Source organism: Symsagittifera roscoffensis, chromosome 7 (assembly GCF_963678635.1).
Source record: "Symsagittifera roscoffensis chromosome 7, txSymRosc1.1, whole genome shotgun sequence".
NCBI classification, from domain to species: domain Eukaryota; kingdom Metazoa; phylum Xenacoelomorpha; order Acoela; family Convolutidae; genus Symsagittifera; species Symsagittifera roscoffensis.
Genome location: NC_087068.1, coordinates 20,615,907 through 20,640,905, shown reverse-complemented (window position 1 = coordinate 20,640,905; position 24,999 = coordinate 20,615,907). Strand labels below are relative to the sequence as shown.

Sequence of the window (24,999 nt, the reverse complement as noted above, 5' to 3'; positions counted from 1 at the left end):
ACATCTTAGAAAAACTGACTATTTTATACGCAATGTTTAACTTTATTGGATTTCTTTTTTCACTCTTAAAAGGAATCTATAACACATGTGCTATACACACACAAGTCAATAGACAAGCAAGTGTAGCACGCATACTATTTGCAGGATTTTTTGGAATATTTTCTACATCTATAAACAAAATTCTTTTAGACGCACAAATAAAAGAATATAACACAAAAATAGCAACAAGACAGAACACATACGACGAAGAACATAACAATGCAGACACAACACCAACAGCACCACAGTTACCACCCCTACCACATAACCATCCATTATCCCTAGTCCCACGTAATTTTCGAAATTTTGCCATAACACATAATAATTTTAGACCAACCATATCACAAAGTCCCATCCAACATATAATGCCACACCACTCACAAGATGAAAATACTTATGAACAAATTATAGAACAACCTCATACCACCGCTTTTCAGTCTCAAAATTATAATTTTTTTAGCCCACGATGAGCCGACAACTTGGATCCCTACACCGATCAAATTCCCACCCAACCAACCTCACCACTCCAATCCCAATAATACCACTTTTTGCTTTTCCGCCACCCGATTTCCCATCCAGTAATGTAACATCCGGCATGAATTCCGATACTAATTCACACATCTCAGTTTTATACTCCATCTCACAACTCAATAACCCGAATATTGAAACCCCCGATGAATTTGCCGACTCTGAACCATCTCCATCAAATAATTTTCACACCAATTCCTTAAATTTTTCCCAACCCCCTTTTCAACCCATACTACCAAATAACCCTGACCCAACCAATTCTACACCCTCTTATGCTTCCCAAGTCACTCCAACCTACTCCTCACTTCACTCAGACCAATCATCTCATTCTCCAGACACCCCCCGAATCTCCCCAGAACTAGATAATTTCATTACCCTACAACAACAACCCTATCACCTTGACACCCCAACCATAAACCAAATCTCATCCACAATAGATTCATCCAACCCTCCTACCCCTACACCCTCTTCAATTTATACTGAATCATTAGCACCATCATCCACAACTACTGAATCTTCACTCAGCACTAATAGAGCTTACCGCACTTTTAAAAGGAAGTTCCCCAACCATCCTTTCCCAGCGAAACCAGGAACAGCCCGTGAATATATCAACCATCCACAACACACTAACACAAAAGAATTTTTAGCTATCACCTTACCCTCATTTCCACAATACACCTTAAACACCCCTCATGACACTAACGAGACACGTAACTTTGTAGACGAATACGTTTTAATGCCTACCCTTCCTTGGACCTCATATTATCATTTTACAAATCCCCTTTGCTTACCTTTATCTAACACTCATATCGATATAGAACGAAATAAGGACATGCTATATCGACTCACTACAACACTAACACCTAGACAATTTACTTACATTGGATATAAAAAATCACTAAAAACACACACTGCACCCCGAGCTAATGAATATACACTAGAATATTACAATCATAACATCATCAGAACTAACCAAGATCAATTCTTAGACGACGATCGCTTCGCTAACCCACAAATCACCGAGAAATTTTTCATTAAAACACCATATGTATTTACACTAAATATCTTCGATCGCAAGTTTGACCACATTATTTCAGAAGCACTAACAGACACGCAAGCCTACGAAAGTTTTAAAGAACGCTTCCAAATATTTTCACTAACCTTTCATTTCCTTGCACCACATGAAAGATATTTGCACTGCTCACACGATATTATGTTGCGCACTAAACAAACACACACATATACTTATTATCATTTCATCCAAAATCACTTTGACCTACACACTCCCTCCAGACAACCACACCATCGTTTTCAATTCATCAATTCCAAATACACCTCACCATTCTTTCTTAACTTCACATATTGCATTAAAGATACTAACCTTCATGGTATTCTTCGAAATTATGATCCCATAACCCAAATGTATATCTTTTGTCCCATCACCAAGACCTTCAACGCAGAAGAATCCCGACCCTTCCTCATCCCACACGAGTTTGTACAACCTATAGAAATCCCCATTTTAGAATTCATCCATAACACTAAATTCAACCACAAATTATATAATCTAATCCAAAACACACCTTATGAATTTGCAGTTGGCACTGAAGAACTAACCACCATTAAGGCACTTCAATTGCTTTGGCCACTGCTTCAAACTAAAAATATCATCCGCATCTTAGCCAAATTACTAACAACTTCAGATCTCATCCACGACATCTTCCCCCACGGTTTCTTCCCCGACGACTAACAGGTAAGTATGAATTATACATATTACTAACTAATTTAAATATTAGAAACTCACCATTCTTTATCCATGTTTTCTTTAGAATTTTAGCCTTCATCCTAGATCATCTGAAAAATTCACAAAAGAAAAATAAAAAATAGCAAACTTCTTCAAAACTGTTTAAAACCCTATTAAATTTTTGCACCAACAATTAAATAAATATAATACCAATGCAGTAAATTAATTTATAAATTTTTCCCCCACAAGCAGTAAATCTAATAATGATGAAAATTTGTAACTTAATTTTCCCCAACAACTAGCAGTAAAGATAAAATTCTATGTAGTAAATTAATAAGAAGCAAATACAGTACTAACCTTTTGCTATTTTCATTCACTCGCACAAGAATTCTATCCAAACTCGCACAGCTCGCCCACGAAGAATTGTTTAAAATAATGAATTTCAGTTTCAAGCTTTCACACTTGATAACTCTAACACAAGATAACACGTTTCAAACTTTCCTTTAACCCGGTTGGAAAGGAATTATATACTAAACAAAACTAACCAATGCAGCTTACTAAACACCACAACACATAGCATAACAGCATGACTAAGAAAAGGAAACCAACGGTACCCAAACCGGATTAACCCAGTTTAAAACTGGATAATTTATTCTTTTGAAGACTATTATAAAGTCTAAGAAAGAAATAATAAAACACAAAAAAGTCGAAAGACAAACCCATACCACAAACAATTTGATTTTTGAAAAAAGGACACAACCAACAAAACATAAGAAAAACCACAACAAACCCAACATAAAACGTTGTCACATAACAGGACCTCTCACAAAAACCGCATGCAATCATACTCCCACTCCTGGCCTAACCCACCAGGAAGGACGTCCTGAGCATGCTCTATAGCCGGCCTAACCCACCGCGCTACATCCACGCTTTGTGACCATACCCCTATTTTTAATAAGAGCTACTCAAGGGTGAGTAACTCTTCAAAATAACTGAACTAAAACAAAAAACTTTTGTGAAAACAACTAACTAAAATCATAATTAAAAAATATTAAACTAATAAAAGTTTTATAAAATGTAAATTACATTATGCAATACATAGATCAGAATACAACACCAAGGACGAACATCCAAAGACAAAACGACCCTACTACACTCGAGAAATAATGGCCAACTACAATCAATATGCCGCCCACAATCACAACTCAAAGGATTTAGAGTACGACTTGACTTCGCAGAAAAGGACTTCATTGAACTAGACCAATGACCACCTCGATGTTCAAGTATACGTACAGATCCGAGTAACCAGGCATCCCCTCCACGCACAATCTCCACGCCATTCCCAGACAAGGTCAAACACAAAGAAGTTCTCACCAATGAAACAGAAAAACCTGACATAGCCAACCATTCTGAAATCAGATTTGAGTTTGTTGCGAAAACCCAGTCGTTGTCTTGAGAAGACACAACGATTGAATCTGGGACTTCTCTAATAAGAAAACCCAGAAGAAATAAGAAGTTCGCCAAATACCAACGTCCATCATCCATCTTTTGAATTGCAGAAAGACTATTCTAAAAAACTCTGTAAAACCCGGATGGGTGGAACCTGATCTAAACTACATTTTATGATTGGATAAATTAGATATTTTACCAATGTAAAGTATTTAATATTAACCAATCATGATCCATCTAACTAACAATCCACTTATTTGTAAGTGCTGAAATTACTTGTAATTTCAGCACCAGAGAGATTTGAATTTAACTTAGAAATTAGTTGAACTCTCCCGAGTACTTCAGCTGCCGCAATAAACCAGTATACCCTAGATCTATTGAGCCTAGCAGAGACTAGTTAAACAACCTGAGACTAGACAGTATAAGAGTAAGATTAGGATCGGTGTTAGACTAAGAAGTTGCACGAACCTATCCGGCCGAAAATAAGATAGCGTGACGAGCAGACGGTGTACCCTATCCGAAATTACTCTATGAGTTATACCCATCGGTCCTAACTCACTTCTTCAAATCCACTTTCACTTTATTGTACATGAGGAACGTTCTGTTTTTTTTTCATCTCAAACGTTACTTACGGTTCCGTATTCAATTTTTTTCTATTTTCTTAACAATGCTGTAATTTTCTTTGGTATGAAAAGATAAAACAAACTTCATTTCATTTAGAAGTTAATAAAATGCTTTGTCAATTGAACTCGTTTTGAAATCAGAAAAAAAAACGTTCATCAGGAAGAAAAAATAAGTAAGTAATGATTAATTTTCATGAGTCCTGTGGCCAGATTTGGATCAGACGAAATTTTGTTGATTAATTTCCAAGTTAATTTTATTATTTCTTCTTTTTTTTCAAGGCGGAATCGCCGTTTTTTGCCTTATAAAAATCGAGAAAGAAAGCGGTGGTTCCGCCGTAACAAAAAAAATTAGAAGATAACAACCGTACAAAAATAACAGCTAAAAATGCGAAGAGGGGCAAACTAATGCAATTAAATTTACTTTGAAGATTCACAGAACACGACATTTTACTCCGAAAGAATTGAAATGCTCATCACTTAAAAAATTCCTTTCTTTATTTGACCAATGTAGTTGTTTTGGTTCTCCGTGAGTATTAAAAGGTTTATTACTTTAAGAATTAACTCGAGTCGTGTTTAAAACCAAACGGATATTCTTTCAATGAGGGGTTTTTCTCATGCATTCGTAAGTTCTCAACCAAATAACTCCCTTAAAACTGTCCAAAATTGACTGACTCTTCATCTCATTTTTTCGAAGTTTTCATTATTGAGCTGTGCTAGGTTAAAAAAAATTTGCGCGTTTGGTTATTTGCCAATGAGGGATTTCCCTTTTCAGAAATGTGGCAAAAACCAAGGCAGGCAGATTGGTAAGTTAATTAAAACTCAAGAACATATTAAAATTTAATCATTAAATGAACTTTTCGGACAAGTTTGTTTCCTTGTCAAATTAAAATGAGGAAACGAAAATAAAGTAAAATTTTCATCTCTTTCTTAAAGGCCGAGCTTATGGCTCCTGATCCAAAAAACTTCACAAGGCAGCACGTTTATTTGCAGCCAAATCGCTCATCTCAGCACAATTTTAAATCAAGCTAAACCCCCCCCCCCCCCCCCCCCCCGCGCCCATAAAGGTCGTCTCTTGTTTCAAAACTTTTAAAAGGTCAAACTCTCATTGTCAAAATACCATACATATTGACATTGACGATACTAGAGCTTATCTTCTGACAGCTGTCGACTTTTCTAAGTTTGAAGAAAATGATTTTTTTGAACTCTCTTGATACACTAGACCCATTTTGTCATAATTTTTACCCGCATTTTTTTCTTAAAAAAACTACGACCGAGGAGGGGAAGGGATAGTGGTGTTAGGTTTTGTCAAAACTGAAAAGTGCTCGTTTTTTATGTTAAAAATGCGAAAATGTAAATCTTTACACTTCCTGTATGTTATTCCTTTCTTAAGGATTTTTTGGGTCAATCAGGCTTCTATTATACTTCGGACTTAAATATTTCTGATGGTCAGATGTATTTGAAACATCTCTATGACATCGAGGGTATTCTCGGTATATGGAATAAAACGTAATTCTTCTGAATCAAATTGAATTTTCAAAACGAAAGGTCTCTAGGAGGGCTTTTATAACATCCGGATGATATAGTGATGAACAAGATGCATTCAAAAGACAAAGGCATAAGAAAATACATTATTAACAAATGCTGCATTATCGAGCTAGAATAGAGTCTATCCTAATCTACGTTACATATGAAGTCCAATCATTGTTCAAAATACTTTTAGTCGATCGACTTCAAAATGAATCTGAGTAAAAGGGGGGGGGGGGCAGACCAAGAATTGAGTTCATAAAAAGATACAATCAGGAAAACTCGACCTGTCAATTTTTCATCACGTGATAAATCAGGAGTTAATTGGCTCATCAATTCACAGATGCCAGTCCAGTGTTTAAAATCCTGGTAAATTAATAATTATTAATTCATCTCAAAAGTTAGACAAGAACCGAACCGTAACCGTAAGCGATCTGCGGCTGACAAGAAATGAGTTAAAAACTAAGTTTATTTTTTTTAATTTGCGGGGCACCAATTCATTATAGTTGATATTTGGTAGCATGTAATGTTTTGTTGCTATTCAACAACTGGCGGTCCATAGCAAAGCAAGTAACCTTCATAAAATAAAAAAACTTCTCGAAGTATTTTGAACGGAGTATTTTGAGCGCTCCGACTGAATTTAAGTGTGTTTGAAGTAATTTCACGTCAAAAAAATTCCCAAATTAAGAGCCTCGAAAAAATTTCAAAAAAAAATTAAATTGTTCTTCTTTTAAAATTGTTACCCTCAAAATCAATCTCGAATACAAAGTTATTAATTTCGCTCTTATTGGCAAATTGTTTAGATGAAAGCTTATTACTCAGATGATTCTTAAATAATTCCTCAGATTGGTTAATTGGCTGCTAATAAAACACATGAAAATTTGACGCGCTTTGGGTACACTAAATTGTCAAAGTAGTCTCCGATTCACACTTTGTGACTTAATGATCCCTGTTGATTTTTAAACTTGAGCTCAAAGTATGAACTCAACTTGAGCTTTTTGTCTTCTGAGGGTATCAAAAAATCCGTCAAAAATGCTGGTTAAAGAGCGAACAAGGCTGCTCGTATATCGGGGCAAAGCCCTCAAGGTTCCAGCTGCCCTTTAATTTATCTCGAATAGTTTTTGGCAAAAGAAAATATTGGAAAACTGTAAATTTTGGACAACGTCGAAGATCAATTGTGAAAATATTAGATGTACGAAATTAGTACGACCGAGTAGCTAGCCTCAATTTGGAACAGTTTTGTTGTGTGGTATAATCTACACGCATGAATAGTTGGCAGTACTCTTTTAGCATTGTGAAAAAAAAATCTTCAAAGCGCGCATTAAATAGTCCAGAGTACCATGGCTGAATTGGCTATTTTCAAACTCCTAGAACTTAGCAAAAAACTATCGGAGGTAAAATGTCTTTTACATTTTCATTCAAGCGTTCAATATCTTCAATAGGGTTCAGTTGTTTTTTCTGAATGAAAAAATCACACCCAGCATGATCAAACGAAATTGTTATCCGTTTTTGATCCGAAAATGGGGAGAAATTTTGTTTTCGTGTGTTTTGTCTTTTTTTGTCTATTTTTCATTTCCACGCAAAATCAGCTAGGTGGAACCAGATCTAAACTAGTATTTATCATTGGTTGTTATTATGATATTTTATCTCTATAAAATATTAAATACTAACCAATATACTCCATCAAACTAACAACCCACTTATTTGTAAGTGTTGAAACTACTTGTAGTTTCAACATCAGAGCATTTTGAATTAAACGTAGAATACAGTTGTTCTCATTCTGGATCTAACTCGCATAAACCGGTGTACACTAGATCTATTGAGACTAGGAGATATAAGAGTAAGAATAAGATTGGTATTAGACTAAGAAGTTGCATGTATCTATCCGGTTGAAAATAAAATAGCAGGAAGAGTAGACGGTGTACCTTATCCTAAATTACTCTTTGAGTTGTAACCAAAAGGATATAACTCATCTGGTGCGACCAAAAAGTCTCCAACAGACTTTAACTATCCTAGATTTAGAAAAAATAGACTAGAATTAGACAAACACAACATTAAAAAAAATTTTATATGACAAAATTTAGTAGAAATGTCTCCACGACTCAATAGATCAGAGCCAATTTTCCGAACAATACGAGAATTACCCGGTATTGGAAGAAGACCTCGGACAAGAGACGAAGTACGACTAGGAAGAAATCTACCAATCGATTTCATGATTGTACGACAAAAATGACATCAAACTTTTATATTTAGAATACTTCCAGTAAATTTAAATGTTCATTTACTGACAAAAAATTTTGAAGAAACATCTTCAATAACCTTTCATGGCCCTAAACCTAATAATTATACAATAACGATTGATAAAAAAAACTCTTGTCGTTCTCCTTAAAAACATCTTGGAAAACTTTTTTATTGAATGTAAAATACAAAATTTAGTTAGTATAAAGCATAATTGTTAGTATATATATCATCCTTTCATCCCAGCTTCATCGCCTAAAACATAACAGCAAACCTCAAAACATTAACATCATCAAAACTAAACACTTAACCTTTTCTTCATTTAAACCTTTACCTAAAATTTATCAAGGCTTATCCTTGTTTTCACTTCATTTAATTTCATTTAAAGTAACAAATCATCAAGGCTCCCCTCGGATCTTTAAATTAATTTCACTTAAATTAAAATAAATTAACTTTATCTAAATATTCTGATCATCAAAGCTTCCCTTCGATCTTTAAATCAATTTCACTTAACTTAAAATAAAATAACTTTATCTAAATATTGTCATCATCAAGGCTTTCCTTAGATCTTTAAATTGATTTCAACTAAATCAAAATAAATTTACTTTATCTATATATTCTGATCATCAAGGCTTCCCTTGGATCTTTAAATTAATTTCACTTAAATTAAAATAAGTTAATTTTATCTAAATTTCTGATCATCAAGGCTTATCCTTGGATCAAAGAGAACATTTGTTTTCTCCCCATCCCAAATTAAATTAGTGTCTAACCGCCTCAAACGTCGATTCAATACCCAATCTTTAATAAAGACCCAGAATTAACAGAAATTTTTCAAGAACTAACCATTCTTATTAGGATAAACAGTGAAGAATTTCGGTTACTCATCCTTCACCTGATCCCCCCTCTTAACTGACCCAGGATAGTACTTAAACTTAGTAAGTCATAAAACAGTATCTAACGAACTACTTGCGTTTTAATTATACCTGAACCTTGTGGATCGATTTACTATTCTCCAACCCTTGATCACAAATCACAACCATTAATTAAGATTAGGTAGGTCTATCTTAGCTTAGAATTAGTCACGAGAAAGTAAAAATCATTCTCAGGATTCAATATACGCTTTTCTCTCCAACCCAATAAAACAACCCAAGATAAGCTAACCACAAAAAATGGTAAGAATTAACAGTTTAGGACATTAGAAATCATTAATCCAAATATTGCATCCATCATCCTAAACCTTATGTCAAGAGACAATTTAGGAAACAAACAAACAATCAAGATACTCAATTATTTAATTAACGACGAAAAATACGACCTCCTAATCACACCACACAGACATACAATAGGATACATAAGAACAAAAAGACAAACACTAACAAAGAAAATTATTAACAAACAAATACAGTTTATTAGGAAACGATTTTCAAAACGAAGAAACGCAAGTACCAAAAAATTGATTTTTTTAAAAGGTGACAAAAATTAAGTTACAGACAATCCGAATATGATTGTCCGTAAATGTTAGACACCATTTTGAGCACAAAAATTAAAGTTTAGGACACAAATTGTACGAAAAATCCTCGAAAAACACGCCAAAAATGGCACAATTTTTAATGGATTCTGTAGGTCAAATTTTTCAACTTTTTCAAAAAATCGTGAAATATTGTTCTGTGAGACGCAAGATCTAACCAATAAGACCCAGATTAGTTACAAAAAGCAGACCCAGAACTTCAACATGAGAAAAATTCGCGTCCCAACCCAAACCTCTGAAATCCACCAAAAAACAAGGTATTTGGGCATATTTTTTCATTTTTTTTTCAAAACTAGGGTTAAAAAACCGAAATTTTAGGAAAATTGGGCCCTAGAGATGACTATTGTCTATGACAAGGATAGAAAATAGATGAAAAGATTTTAAATTGCACTAGGGAGAAGTTTTTTAAGATTTCAATTTGATGAAAACAAAGAAAATGCAAAGTGAACAAAAAAAATTGTATACTAACAGAGTTTGAGCGTAGCAGCACTTTGCGCCCCGATAAACACGTACTGCAACCGCCACCGGATATATGGACACCTATTTAGTTTTATGCAAGGGAATGCATAACATGACAATTAGACAAAAATACAGAAGGTTATTGTCAACCCACTAAAGAATCAATATGTTATAAACTACCACTACATGCCCACGATGAACATCACTTTCATCGTCCACAAATTTTAAAATTAGCTTTCGGTACACTCATCGAATGGATTTTAAACAGAGACAAAAAACACAACGAAGTTTATCACAAAGTAACAAAAAATGTATTACAAAGACAAAGTATTAATTTCCAAATAAATTCCCGATTTAAAACCCCAGCTACAAATTTAAAAATCGGAATATATGTTTTAACTCCAAATTTTACAACACAAAAAAGAATTTCTAAAAAATTACAAGCACTCAAAAAAGGACCATATCAATTAATTGATAAAACCACTGATGTAACATCAAACTTACAGATTTAAACAAAAAAGAAATCGTTCAAGATCGAAACACTCTTTTACTTTATTACCCGAAAGAGTACGCCCTTCGAGAACTTAATCAACTATACTCTTTTACAGGACTCACAGTTATTCAAAATAGCTCAGAACGACATCAAAATCAAAGCACTGATATGTACCCCATCCAAAAACAATTAGATAAAAAGGACAAAGAACTTCCCAAACAAAAATCAAAAAATTTGGCCAACAAAAAAAAATCACTCAAACAGAAAGAAAAAATTGAAAATTAGAAGTTAAAAGAATAAATTATAACTCAAGATCAAAAAGAAAAATCTCCACATAGACAATCATCGCGACTTCGTAATCAGCCACGAAAAGATTACAAAACAATCATCCCGCAATCTAAATATTAAAGAAAGTTGAAAGTCAAAAACCCCTTTATATTAAATTAAAATTTTCACCTCTTGAAGATATTTTCATGGACCAAACTTTTTCTCAAAATTCATGCTGGAAAGCACTTGAACAAACTAGTTCAATTACAGCCAATAAGAACCGTTCCGAATCGTCAACTTATTTTTGACACGACTTCTTTAGCCGACAAACAATCACCTTCAAGCGTATCTCTAACTATAAATTTAAGATCTCCAGGTCAAAAATAAGCAACCCGTTCAAATTTGACAACTTAAATCATTAAAACTTTAATATTACGACCCTCCACTATGAACTAGAACAAAAATCAACAATACGGTCCCAGCTTAGACCTCGAATTACCCTCAAGCAAAAATTTTAAATTACCTAAAGACCAAATCGACATGATCATTTAGCCTAAAGTACAAATAACTCTCAAATTTTGCCAATCATCCATTAATAAATAAAAATAAAACTAGGAAGTCCCTTAATAAACCTCCAACTTTCCGCTCAACAAAAACTGCTTAAACCCAACCTACTTGTCAAAAAACCAATAAATAACCCGACCACACTCTAATTGCTTTGGCCACTTCTCCAAACTAAATACATCATTCGCTTACTAGCTAAACTGATAACATCATCAGAAATAAACCACGATGTTTTCCCCTATGGCTTCTTCACCGACGAATAAGGTAAGTACGAATTAAATAAATTATTCTATTAAATTCGAAACAAAACTAACCATTTTAAAAAAATGTTTTCTCTTTTTCTCTTTTTCTTCACAGGCACAATCATCAATCATCTACAAAAAAACAGAAATTTTTTTTCTAGAATCATAATTTTAGATTAACCATTTAGAATAAATAAAGCAGTAAAATTTACCCCCAAAACAGCAATAATTTGATATTTGATATATGAACTCTTTTCCCATATGCAGTAAATATTCTCAAAATGAAAACAAATTGATGATTTCAATCCACAAATAAAGCCGTAAAATAAATAGTTTCAAAGTAGTAACTTAATAAAAGTTGCCTATAAAATTAAAGCAGTACTAACCTTTTCAAAGACGCTTCCTTGTAGTTTTAAATATTCACTCGCCCACAATCCTAACCACAGTCACACAGCTAGCACACGAAGAAATGTTTAAAATTATGAATTTAATTTTTAATTTTCACTGATAACAACTCTAACCAGTTTTAACGCATTTCAAACTTTCCTTTAACCCGGTTGAAAAGGAATTATATAAAAATCCAAACTAACCAACGCAAGCTTACTAAACACCACAAACCACAACCTTACAGCATGGCTAAGAAAATAAAACGCACGGTACCCAAACCGGATTGAAACAAGCTTAGAACTGGATAAATTATTCTCTTAAAAATAACTGAACTAAAACAAGAACGCTTTTGCGATAAAAATAATACAAGATCATAACTAAAAACAAAATTAACAAAGATTTACAATGCAGTATATAGATTACGTACAGCCCAAAGACGAGCAGCAAGGAATTTGACAACCCAATCACACTCCAACTACGGAATGGCAAAATAACCCGATATGCTCCCTACAGTCACTACTCTCAACGGACTTAAAGTACGACTTGCATCGCAGCAAAGGAAACCCATTGCAACAGAACAATGGCCATCTCGATGTTCAAGTATACGTTCAGATCCAAGTCACCAGGCACTGCATCCAAAGTCGAACTACACTACACTCTCGAATGTGATTAGATCATTCCTATTCTCTTAAACAAACCAGGTCAACACTCATCACAACCGATCAGAAATCATAATACGATCTCCCGAAACTATTGTGGTAACATCTCTTCTTCCAAACCAGAAAAAAGAATATGCTCGCAACCTCTAAAGAAAAACACCATCTTCCATCCTACACTACAATACAACATTGAAGAACTAAAACTCTCCAAGCACCGGATGGGTGGAACCAGATCTAAACTAGTATTTATCATTGGTTATTATTATGATATTTTATCTCTATAAAATATTAAATACTAACCAATCATACTCCATCAAACTAACAACCCACTTATTTGTATGTGTTGAAACTACTTGTAGTTTCAACACCAGAGCAATTTGATATAAACTTAGAATACAGTTGTTTTTTTCTAGAACTAACTCTTTTAAACCGGTGTACACTAGATCTATTGAGACTAGGAGATATAAGAGTAAGATTAAGATTGGTATTCGACTAAGATGTTGCACGAATCTATCCGGCCGAAAATAAGATAGCGTGACGAGCAGACGGTGTATCTTATCTGAAATTACCCTATGAGTTATAACCAAAAGGATATAACTCATAACACAAATAATCATCGGAGAGAGTTGACCTATACATCATATTAAAGCCTAACTTCGGCCAAATTCAAGCGAGCAAAGCAAGCACAAGCACGCTTATTTATGCTTAATTTAGGCTGATTACAATAGCTTATTTTTGCTTTTTTCTACTCGATCAAATATAGTTTTTGGAAATTTTTAATGGCATACCTGGTAATCAAAGACTTTAAAACTTCAAAAAAAATATATGCAAAAATTTTTTTTAATTTGATTTTTTTCTCTTTTCTTCAGACACTGTTGTCCTATTCGCTTATATTACTGTGATTGTCGAATTTGCTTAAATTATATTTTTGTCCGATCTTTTTTATACCACGCAGAAACTAAAAATGTTGAAATTAAAACGTTTTTCTGGTAGTTTTTTTTAAAGATTGTGGTCGGAACATTCTGTGCTACTTGCACATTATCGGCCTGTCTTTTTTTCTACTATAAAAAGATATGCATTGACATTATTGCTTTTTTAACACATAACAACCATGAGTTTTGAGACAAAATAAGTTAAAATATTTGTTATTATTCTGTAAATTATGCTAAACAACGGGACTGCTTAAAGAACATTCTATATTTAAAACAAGAAGTTTACAATAAATCTAATGGTTCTGATATACACTAATGTTGAGATATTTCGAGACCATTCTCGGGTAAGAAAAGCTAGATTGCGGTAATGAGCATCACCACTCTTTCAAAGTGTATGCGAGCTTTAAAAAGGAACTATTAAGACGCCTCGTGGTTCTGAAATTTTTTTCTAAGGAAAAGTCACTTTTCCGATGTCAAAACAAAAGCTCCGAAAATAAATTCACCAATTTGTTTCGTTTCAAACCTATAATTACGCAATTAAATGATGGGCCGTTTTATAATTACGCTTTTTATAAATCAGTTACAAAGACAAAATGTATCTAAATCCATTTCATTGACAGCAAAGCCTCAATCTTTTTATCGTTATGACCGCTTCCCAAAGTAAAGAAAGATGAAAAACTGTTGAGTGGAGTATCATATTGAAGTCTTATTGGTTTTAATTTGAATTTTAAAAAATTATAAAGTGTCTCCGATTTCCATAACTGAATTGAAAGAATTGAACTCAATTTTGATGACATCTAAGTCAGGTCACAGGCATTTCCAGCAGAAGAGGATCTAGAATTTTGAAGTGAGGCGAAATTTATAAAAATGTTGAAAATTTTATTGACTAGTGTTTCAGGTCGACCAAACTGATTTTCCGAGCTCTCAGAATTCATTATAAATACCAGATTTTGACAAAATATTTTGGTTGGAATAAGAAAAAAGATCCGATAATAAAAAAGATCTTATTAATCAAAAAGTCCCCCCTTTGGAATTATATTATATATTGAAGGGAAGCGCACGCCGAAAAGACGCAATTTTTTGGTCAAAATTTCTTAAAAAGTGCCTGGAAACGCCTAAAAATATATATATTTTTAAATGGGCCTGCGATGCTTAAGAATTGTCAAAATAAGGTTTTTATAGCGTTCTGAGAGGGCTCGGAAAATTATATTGATAGACATCAAAAAAGGTCGACAATGTTTTCTATTTTTTTTTTTTGAAAATGCGACCTTTTCGAGAAAAATCAAATAAACCCTTGTCTAAAAGAATCTATATGTAGTTAAAAAATTGCGGGAAGTTCGCAGAAAAAAAACCGATTTCTAAAACTATTCAAAAAAAGTTTTCTTAGATATTAATAATTTTATCTCACCTTTCGTCAAAAGCAGTGACTCTATTGCACCTCATTGATATCTTTTCACTTTTTTCTTTCAACAGAATAAGTAGATGTTTTCTACAAAAAAGTGTTAGAACTTCTCAAATTCTCTATATTTTACAAAACTTTTCAAATACAAATGAATTTGATGGAAAAAAACACTGCCTTGCATGGACTACACTATATATTGTTTTCAATGAAGAAATATGTTGAGAACAGAAAATTTTAGCAGATATCGAAAAGGTTAGATCTGATTTTTATGCAAAATTAATTCGGTGAGCAAAATTAGCTAAAAAGATAGTTTTCCCCAAAAATGTTTTGGATGCTCATGGTTTGAAAATTTTTTTATTCTGAAGAAAATTTTGTGTCACAATCATTCAGCATGGTTGTCATAAGCATTCTGAAAAATCGTCTGCAAAAAACAACTAAATCAAGAATCCCAAAGTTATAATATTCGAAACAGAGAACTCAAAAATTTGTTTGTTCTTAGTGAATGTTCTAATTCAGATCTGAAATATTTTGTTTTCGTTCTTATTTTCAGATCTAAAGAGAGTTGAGATATGTAAAAGTATTAATTAGATATTTTGATTCATCAGTTATTTCAGTTCTCATTACCAATTTTAAGTTTTGATTTTCATGATAAATTCAGATCTGAAAAATCATTGATTGTGACACAATTTTTGCGGCTTCAGCATTTGTTTTTTTTTCATAATCCGTCATCGGAGACTGCTGAAAAATGTTTCTCAAACTTTGAATTGCACATCAGAAAATGCATGAAAATCAAAAGTTTGACCGAATTTTGAACCCTTCTATAATTTTTTGAAAGCACTTTTTACCGCTAAGTATTAAATTATATTTGAATATTGAAAAATCAGAAAAAACTGCATTTTAGTTGTTTATCCCAGAAGCATTGAAATTAAATTTTCAGAAATGTTTTCTCAGATTTATTTGAAACTGAAATTTGTTCTTCATGGTAATTCCAGAATTAAAAACTTGTTTTTAAAACCCAGATTCCAAGTATCCGTTTTTGAAGTGTTTCAACAAAGATCTAAAATACCGATGTTCAAATCTGGAAATCAACTGAAGTAAGCAAACAAAAAATCAGACAATTCAAAAAAAAAGACATTAAGTTTGATGTGCTACAAAGTTAACCTGCAGAAATTTCCAGATTTACTATGTTACCAGAATTTACCATTTTTCTTAAACTTTAATTGAATACTTTTATGATAAAATATTCGCAAAAACAAATAGATCGTTGTTGGCAGAGCTTTTCGCTAATTGCAGCACAAAATGAAACAAATAAAATCACGGACAAAACTATAATCACAGACGAATGAAACAACAAATCAAAAACTTGAAAAAGAACCTATGTAAAGTTGTTGAATAATAAATAAATCCGCAAACATTAGAACTCAATTTGAAGCATAAACAAAAACAAGTTACAAAAGTAAACAATATTCTAATAAAAAGTTAAATTTTTACAAAGTTTTTTTTCAGTGGGAAAAAGACCAACCAAAAGTATACTATGGTCTCAATGTTTCAGGTTACAGAAAAAAAACAGATCCTGACTGGAACCGAACACTAGTTATGAAAAACTATCAAAAATTAATCTGGAAATTGCCCAAAAACTCCTCACCAACAAACAACCAGACGCCCCAGAATTAGCGAGAAGATTAACCGAAAATAGACAAAAAGTTTTCTGCAAAAAATCAAATGTTAAATAAAGATAGCCGATTACTAGTGCAAAAAGCGATATGTGGTTTGTGGGCTGCGATGAAAAGATCTGAACAAAAGAATACATTTAGGGCACAATTGACGATAATAGTCGAAAAGGAATTTAGGGCACAATTGACGATAATAGTCGAAAAGGAATTTAGGCCAATTTTAAAAAACCATTTAAAATTTTGTAAAGAATTTCATTTTTATTCTAATTTCTCCGCTGAACTTTTTTGGACTTTCGAAAATTTGATTTCAAAAATGTCGCTAAAAAATTCCAAAATCGAACTTTACTCGAGTGAAACTAAGCGGCTGAAGTAAGCCATCGTTATCCTGGACGCTGACCTTATTAGCTCGAAGTTATACCAAAAATCAAAAATTTCAAACCGGTTTTTGATCGAGCACAACCTAAAAAGGTTTGAATATGATATATTACTTGTGGTAGCTGATTTTGCGTGAGAAAAAGTAAAACACACTCAATACAAAAATTCCTAGCATCTTTCAAATGGTTGGTACAAAAATTGCATTAACCTCCCGCACATAGATTGATAGTTAATTTGTGGTAGGATACACAATGTAGAAACTAAACATACAGAGCAAGCCGACAACCATGAATTCAATAAACCTTTAAAAAAATATAAACTTAATATTAGTTAACTGTGAATTTTCAAAAAATTGAGCATGTCAGCGCAGATATACAAAAAAAAAATGATTCAATTGAGATGTTTTAAGCAAACTGTTTACTCAAAAAAGTCAATATTTCGATTTGATGGCACTTGCGCGAAATCAAATGAGTGTAAAACATAAGTTCGTTTCAAATTGGTTATTTTTTGTTTTGACTTACGAAGAAAATGAGGGAAAAATAGTGTTCGGGTTGGATTTTTTCCATATAAAGTTTAAAGTTTAACTAAGAAGTTCTAAGGAAAAATTTTTCTGATATCAAACAAAAAATATGGTTGTCCTGAGTGCAAATTTAAAAACAAACAGTTAACCTGTGATCATTTTGTGTTAATCTTTGATGTCGTAAGGTTGCCAATTTGGCCTATTGGGACAAAAAATTTTAACAAGTTTCAAAGCTTGTCTGCATTCTCGTGACTTACATACTTTGTTTTATGCACCCATCTAGTGGACAGTTTGGCCTTGAACTAAATTTTTTTATTTAGTTTTTTAAAAAAATTTTTTTAAGCAAACAGTACAAATAAAGCTTAAAAGGCAGTAAAAAAAACTCAAGTTTTTACCTTGAGACGAGTAGTTTTGTTGAAAAATTTTCGAATTTTCCGTCAGAAAACTTTGCAGAAAAAAATGATTAAATGTCAAGCTGCTTCCTTTGATAGATTGTACATGAAACACCAATTAAAGATAAAGCTGATTTTTGAAATGTTTTGACTCTCAGACTTACGACTATTTGAACAGAAAATATTCTCCAAACGTGAACTCGTTTGAGAACAAAAATGTGTCGAGCTGCGCTAAAATGGAACAAGACTACTCGTATATCAGGGAAGAGCCCTGAATATTCCGATTGCCCTTTAACCCACGTCGAATAAAGTTTTGGTCAATAATAAAGATCAATTGTAAAAATTTGAGTCGTACGAAATTAATACGAACGATTAGCTACTAAATTCAATTTGGGTTGATTTTGTTGTGCGAGATAATTTGCCACGCATAATTAATTTGTGTTACGCTTTTAGCATTATGAATAAACTCTTCAAAGCGCGTATAAATTAGGCAGATAATTTGGCTAAAGCGGAAACTTTTGTCCCGTAAATTTTTGCAAAAATTGATCGAAGGTAAAATACTTTTTTAAATTTCAGAAAGTTGAACTTTTACTTCGATCGCTAAAAATGTTACTGAAACAAAACCACACCAAGCATAAATATTCTGTTTTTTGTTCGAAAATCAGAACAGCAAGGATTTTTTTATCAGTTCAGCGTGTCTAAAAAGAGCTATAGCATTCTAAAACTATTTTTGTTTGAGCTATATTACTCCGCAAAGTTTTGTTTTGTTCAGTCGTTCTGTTTGCCTTCTGTGCTTACACGGTTTTAGTGAGCGCAATAAACTATCCGAACAAACAAGAATGCTCGTATCAAGGAGAAGCCCGCAAACTTCCGTCTGCCTTTTCATGGAGTAAAGTTCGCTTTAGAAAAAATTGATGAAAAATTCAAAAAAAAAATTTTTGAAAAAATTATCTTCCCGCACGCTATTTAAAGTACAAAGTAAAACATTTGAAAACTGCTTTCTTAGCCCCGATCTTGGCATTATATGTGGTCACCTTTAAATTTGTGGTGAACTGGGTTTTGAATTAACGAAATAAATTGAAATAAATCAAGAGTTTGTGAAATTAGATGAATTTCTACTTGATAAAATCAGAAGTAGTTGTAACTTGGAACTTCTCTATTTTTTATATTATCTATTATATATCTACTATTTTAGGTCGAACAAAGTACTCATTTTGCTGAATTAATTAAAAACGAATCTCCTTTTGTAATTTAAAAGTACCAGGGAGGTTTTTAAGTAGATCTCGTGATTGAAACGTTTTTAAACTACGGTAAATTTGACCAGGTTTACATAAAAAAGAAGTTGAGTGAATTTTTCACCGAAATTGAAACATCTCAAAAAGTAGAGCCAGAGCGAGAAAAACAATTTCAAGCGCTGTCAGATTGTGAAAGCTCACTTTAATGGAGGCACTCAATCAAGCAAAAAATACACCAACTTGTAAAATTCTCAGGAAAAACGTTCCAAGTGTTGCCCGTAGCGCCAACTCAGAGGATGTCTCAACATTTTTGGCAGCATTTGTACTGCCAAGCGTATGTCTCTGATGTGAAACTTGAAACAGTGGATGCTCTTTTGTTTTACAATGAAATATCTTTTGAGAGAATTTAATATGAGTTTGAAAGAAAGGCAGCATACATCTGAACTTGAGGAGTGTCATGGGCTATTTTTTTTAATGTTTAGTCAAAGAGATGGAGAACAAAAGACAACAAACGGGAAAAAATTTAATTTAAAGCTTTGTTTTAAAAATTTAATTTAAAACAGGAAAAAATGTCAGAACATTTTTTCCAAGAAAAAGCCACTCGAAGGTTTCAAAGTTTAATTTCGTTTGCTAATATCGTATCAACCGTTGAACGATTTGAAGAAAAAAATACGAAAATTTCACATGATAATTTTATAGAGAATGTTATACCAACTACATAACAGATTTCATTATCAAAGACAAATAAAACTATTTATAGTTCACCAAAATACAAATTGAACAAGGATAGCCTGTTACTGTGCAAGTAGCACACAATTTTCCGACCATAGTGCTACAAAATACAAAAAAACCTAAATTAGTGTCTTTTTTCTGCGTCGTGTGATAAAAAAATCTGAACGAAAAATAAAACTTAGGAGCAATCAACGTTCAAACGAGTGAAATATTCCGGTGGCAGGACAATCTACCCTATTCCAAACTACCCTATACCATTCTACCCTATGCCATTATATCCTACATACCAATCTACCCTATGCCAATCTACCCTATACTAATCTACCCTATACTAATCTGCCCTATATACCATAATGAGGTATCATAATGTAATCTTTCAAAGTCCTAATTAGAATCGGAAAGATACAGCACGTGTTAATTCATTTGAGTCTAAATTTTTGGACTCAATTTGGACTCAACTCTACACCATCCACATTCAACTCGCTGGCTTTTACCCCCCCTGCATTTATGCACTGTTGCCCAACAAAACAAAACACACTTACAAAAAGAAGTACAGGGAATTGAACGAGAAAGTGAAAAACATTTGCAAAAATTTTAATAAAGATTCTATTTTAACCTATTTGTATTCTCTCGCGCAATTAAGTCATTCCTAACTCAGTTTATTTACACAAACTTTGTGAATTTTTCAAAAATTCAATTTAATTTCTAAAAAACATACACTTTTTGAGGTTCCCGTGGCCGTAGAGGGCTGAAATTTTGGGAGGTAATAGAGGCCAATACCAAAAGAATTTTACCTTCTCCCTCACCCCGCCCCCCAGTACCGCCTTGGCCTGGTACTGGGGGGTCTACCCCTCCTTTTGTGATCAACTAGTCAAACCCTCAGTAATTTTCGAATTTCATTCAAAATTTGACTTCTTGGTGATTTGATCTTTCGAGCTTTTGATTTTCAAACACAGGCATTATCCGCTACGCTATGTCGACTTGATGTGATATGACTTTTGTTTGTTTAAGAAATAGCCGCAACGCATTTCTATAGCAACATTGGATTAAAATTTCTGTTCGTTCATGCTTTGAACTCATTTCCATTTTGAACGCGCAAGTTTTACGTTGCTTTGATATTTTGTTCACGTGCGTCAATTATTCTTTGATCATAATTAATGGTTCTTTGATTTGTTCGGAAATATACTGTTTCGGATTCTTCAAGAGGATGGGGTAAGTTTCAATTGCTTTAATTATAGGGTAGAATGGTATAGGGTAGATTGGTATAGGGTAGATTGGTATGTAGGATAGATTAGTATAGGGTAGATTAGCATAGGGTAGATTGGAATAGGGTAGAATGTCATGGAACCAATATTCCAATAGCAAACAAAAATTATTTTAAAAAAACGAAAAAAAAATTTTTAGAAAAATATATTAAAAAATTAATAAGTTTTTCGTTGTTTTTTTGCAAAAGTTTTTGAAATTTGAAGTTTTTGATTAACAAGTTGGCGCTGAAAAATTCCCAAATTTAAGTTTATTTTTTTTTTTAAAAACCACAATTTCAAGGCCTAAATTAAGCATAAATAAGTTTTTGTAATCAGGGGCGGATCTAGGATTTTCTCGAGGGGGGGGGGCGGATTTTCAAAAAATTGTCGAAAACTTTGACGACCTTTTTTTTCTTTTTAGGTCGACCAAATTGATTTTTCGAGCTCTCCCAAAGCACGGTTTTGTCCCTATTTTGTCGGCAGGGGGTCGAATCCCTGAGGGGAGGCGTCCGCCTCCCGCCCCCTCCCCCCCTCCTAAATCCGCCCCTGTTTGTAAGCCTGCTTTGCCCCACCTTATTAGCTTGAAATAAGACGAAAAATCAAAAACTTGACATTGATTTTTTTTCCACTGAATTTTTTATTGCCGTTCGAATCATGGCTAAACAGGCTTTGATGAGATATATCATAAATTTTTTGGAATGCCTGATTTTCCGTGGAAAACAAAAAGAGAGAAACCCCCAAATACATAGTTCCTCCTCGTTTTGAATAGTCGAAACAATAGATATTAGCTTTCCAGTCGGTCAATTTGGTTTCTCCCTTTCAACTTTTTTTTGCACCTGGGAAAGTACTTATCATTCTTAAGCAGATTGCATTCTGATGCTGATTACCAAAGATTCTTTGTCAAATAAGTCACAAAGAATCTACCAGGTTAAAAGGAAGCGATCATTTGAACTGGATAAATCATGACGCTGTTTTGAGACGATTTTTGATTGGGAGTTGAATTCTTCATCATTAACAGTCACAATTGACTTGAAGTGAAGGATATGCTAAGGCTCCTACATTAGCTCAAAAAAATTGCGATTCATTAATTTATTCAGATCAGATTATTCTAATTTTTGTTCTTGAACTCACAAAATTGATTTATGGTGTGAAAAAATATCTAATTTCAAAAGATTAGCTCTGAGTGAAAAAACAGCTGACGCATTCTTCATTAATAATTCTGCCCCTCTCAAGTTTCACAATTGAACCGGAACAGGATTTGAAATGGAAGTGAAACTGCCGCGAAAGGTCAGAAAGATTTGTAACAAAGCGTTTTTTCTGAGGGCGAGGTATAAGCGATGAACTTTGTCGACCTTTTCTTGTGGACGCAATTATGCTGATACTGAATAAAAATTGATTGCAACGACAATTGATTAAATATCTTTTTAATTTCATCTATCAAAATTACTGCCAAATGCGATCTCCAAACGCGACCTTTTTAAGTATTTAAACTATTTGCCATATTAAAATTGAAATTGGAGTTTTAAAACTGAAGGGGTTTTTTTAATTCCAGTTTGTTAATTTCATCTTAGTGTTCACTTTAATTATATTCATGTGTCGTGTATCGTTCGAATCACAATTGAAAAACCTTTAATTTGTTATATACTTATTGACGACTCATTTTGATTGTTGTATATGGCACCAAATTTTGCGAGATTTTCTCCCAGAATTTGGGAGAAAACGTTTTTTTTTTTAATTTAAAAACGCTGATTTCAACTGGCCTTGAAAAACTATAGTAAGTTGAACTTCCAAAGATGATTTAGCGCGGATAACTTAAAAATATATATAAAGCTGAATCAACAATAAAAAAATCGACGTTTTGTTCTTGATTTTTCTGATGAAGCTCGAATTTTTCAAAGTAATGTCTGATTGCGATTGTTTCATGCTAAACATCAATTGATTTTGACTCCGCATTTTCATTTAACATTTCCCGGATTCAGTACAGACAAAAAAAGTCCGAATTTATAATAAAAGAAGATTATAAAGCATGGATGGTTCAAAAATGAATCAGTGATGATTCAGGAATGTTTAAGGATGAAATTTCGCTGTCAGGAGATTGAATCATAGATGGCATAAATGATGGTTTTCCTCAATCAGCAAGTATTTTCACTGGCAGTATACAAAGTTCCTTCCCTCTTCCATATGCCGTCTAACGAAAAATTTTGGATGTATTCTACCCTGAAAAATTTAATGTGTTTTTCAGCATCCCCATTTTGGGTTGGTTAGTAAAATAGCATAGCAAGACGTTCGCGCTGAAATATTCAGATGAGAAACAATTCACAACTCCTTGTCCACTATGTTTGGCCTTGAAAGTTCGTGCTCTTACGTCAAAATTTGTTTAAGATTGCGCAAATTTCAGACCAATAATTTAACAGAGGAATGGGGCTATTAAAAAGCAAAACAACTAACCTCAAAAAATATAATAAAATTCCAAAAAAAATTGTACAGAGTTCATTTTGTTCCTAAAAAAATTGCCATATGTCAACAAATAAATGCTTGTTTGGGTACTATGAGACATTAAAAAAAATTAAAAAGTTTGGGCAACTTCAGACAAACATTTTGCAAGAAAAATAAATGAAATTTGGACGAAAAAAGTGATTTTTGCTCTTTCAATGATCTGTCTGTTCAATTTTCCTGCAACTTTCTACCATTAATTACAGCATGAGAGAAAATATCACTAAATGAATTGTTTTGGCCGCTAACAGCTCCTTTGAGATTCAAAACACCAAAAAAATAAAACCAGTTTGAAATTACATGATATCAAATTATCAGTGTACGGCCCCCATAAAAGCAATCAGTTTCTTCTGACAACCTTCTAATATCAATATGGCGGACAAATTGGCAGCGAAATCGAGCATAAAACTATAAGTTTATTAGGACTTCAAACACATAATCCCTTCTAAAAGAATCTTAGATCAAATTTCATACTTTTTAATTCAACTTCCAAAGAAAGGATAGATTACTCGAGCTCAGTGTGCTTTTTTCTTCAGACGAATTTCACTTCTTTAACTAGCCTCCTTTGAGTGGAATTTTTTATACGATCCAAAATATATTTTAAAAATTGTAAGGAAAACAAATAATTGTTATGATTTTTCGTTGAAATTATAAGTGTGTGTGAAAGTTGCCAACTTGGTTAACTTCGGACTATTAACGCGCGATATGTTTCGTTCTATTAACGTGTGAGCGACTACTTTTTTCAAAAAATGTTTTTTTTTGTTTTCAGGCAAGATATTTGGAACTAATGTAACATGCCTGACGCTAATTACATCACTTTGTTCTTCAACTTTTCCACAATCAGTGTTGGAGAAAATTTTTAAAAGAAAGAACCTGACAAAAATCAAAATTTTCAGTTTTTGTATAAATTTACTATCATCTTTCAAATGACCTGGTAAAAATGACATATTCCTTGGACCTAAGGGGCAGTCGGAGCGTTCAAAGTTTTGCTGTTGCTCTTGTTTTAGCGACTTTCGGAGATTGATAAAATTCAAAAAACCTCCAGAAACTCAAAAAAAAATCTCCAGAAGGAAAAATTGTACTATAAAGCTTTTGAAAAAAACCCATAAAATTTGAAGTTTACTTTAAAAAAAAAACTAAACGCTGAGCACCCAAAAACTTTGATAGAGAAGCTCCGTTCGCTATTGGGCTTGAACAAGAGAAACATTCTCAACAATTTACTTGTTTTAAAGGTTTTGCGACTGTTTTTGTTTGCATTAA

General features: G+C 33.0%; 2 protein-coding genes across 6 annotated transcripts in view; both read right to left on the bottom strand.

Moving 5' to 3' along the window:
* LOC134851945 (spermatogenesis-associated protein 17-like) overlaps positions 1-24,999 on the bottom strand; it is a 290,103-nt gene that overhangs the window by 144,045 nt on the left and 121,059 nt on the right. The window lies entirely within an intron of this gene.
* LOC134851268 (uncharacterized) overlaps positions 1-24,999 on the bottom strand; it is a 56,412-nt gene that overhangs the window by 29,036 nt on the left and 2,377 nt on the right. The gene's annotated exons all lie outside the window — the stretch shown is intronic.